The sequence below is a fragment of the Amblyomma mixtum genome, chromosome 3 (genome assembly GCF_055824585.1).
Source record: "Amblyomma mixtum isolate Tamu chromosome 3, ASM5582458v1, whole genome shotgun sequence".
NCBI classification, from domain to species: domain Eukaryota; kingdom Metazoa; phylum Arthropoda; class Arachnida; order Ixodida; family Ixodidae; genus Amblyomma; species Amblyomma mixtum.
The window spans coordinates 55,021,514-55,022,409 of NC_143014.1; positions in this window are offsets into that span (position 1 = coordinate 55,021,514).

Consider the following 896-nt stretch of genomic DNA (forward strand, 5'->3'; position numbering starts at 1 on the left):
CATTGTGTCTACTTGCAGATTCTTTTTGCCCCTGTGCAAGCAATAGATGTTTACTAATATAGTGTGTGTGTCACTATGAACCCTGAAAAAGTGCATACAGACATTATTTTCAAAATGCCATGTGATCACAGAGTGAGCAGAGAAAAATATGTCCTATTGTTTCAGTTGCATTCATGCATACACTTTGTTGAGACTGTGGCAAAACGTGGATTCTGGTAAACTTTATACAAAAGTAAAGAACTAGAAGCTCAAAACCAATTCTTGTTTTGACTGCACTATTCCAGTTAGAAAATTTGGTTTGGTTTGGTTTATTGGGGTTTAACGTCCCAAAGCAACTCAGGCTATGAGGGACGCCGTAGTGAAGGGTTCCGGAAATTTCGACCACCTGGGTTAACGTGCACTGACATTGCACAGCACATGGACCTCTAGAACTTTGCCTTCATCGAAATTCGGCCGCCGCTGCCGGGATCGAACCCGCGTCTTTCGGGTCAGCAGCTGAGCACCATGACCACTGAGCCTTCGCGGCGGGGCAGAAAATTTGGTTAGAAGCATGCCCACTAGAAACTGAAGTATAAGATGCTTGGAAAGCAGCACCACTTTGTGAAACTGTGGGCATAATATGCACAGTTGGGAAGCTGACCTTTGGTTGTTGTCATGCTTGTGTTAGCATAGTTCAGCCCTATAATAAGCGATTGTTAGTGTCAACCTCTCATTTTGATTGGAAAGCTTAGGTGCACACATGGCTGCCTGTGAAGCCACACTACAGTTTATCAGCTGGGGATGACTACATAAGTGTGAAGTTTGGTGCTAAAGGTGTTTTGCAAATGTCACATGGCTACTGCTTTACCTATCGATGCAGATAGCTGTGCTTTTGTGTTCAGACTGTCACGCATCAT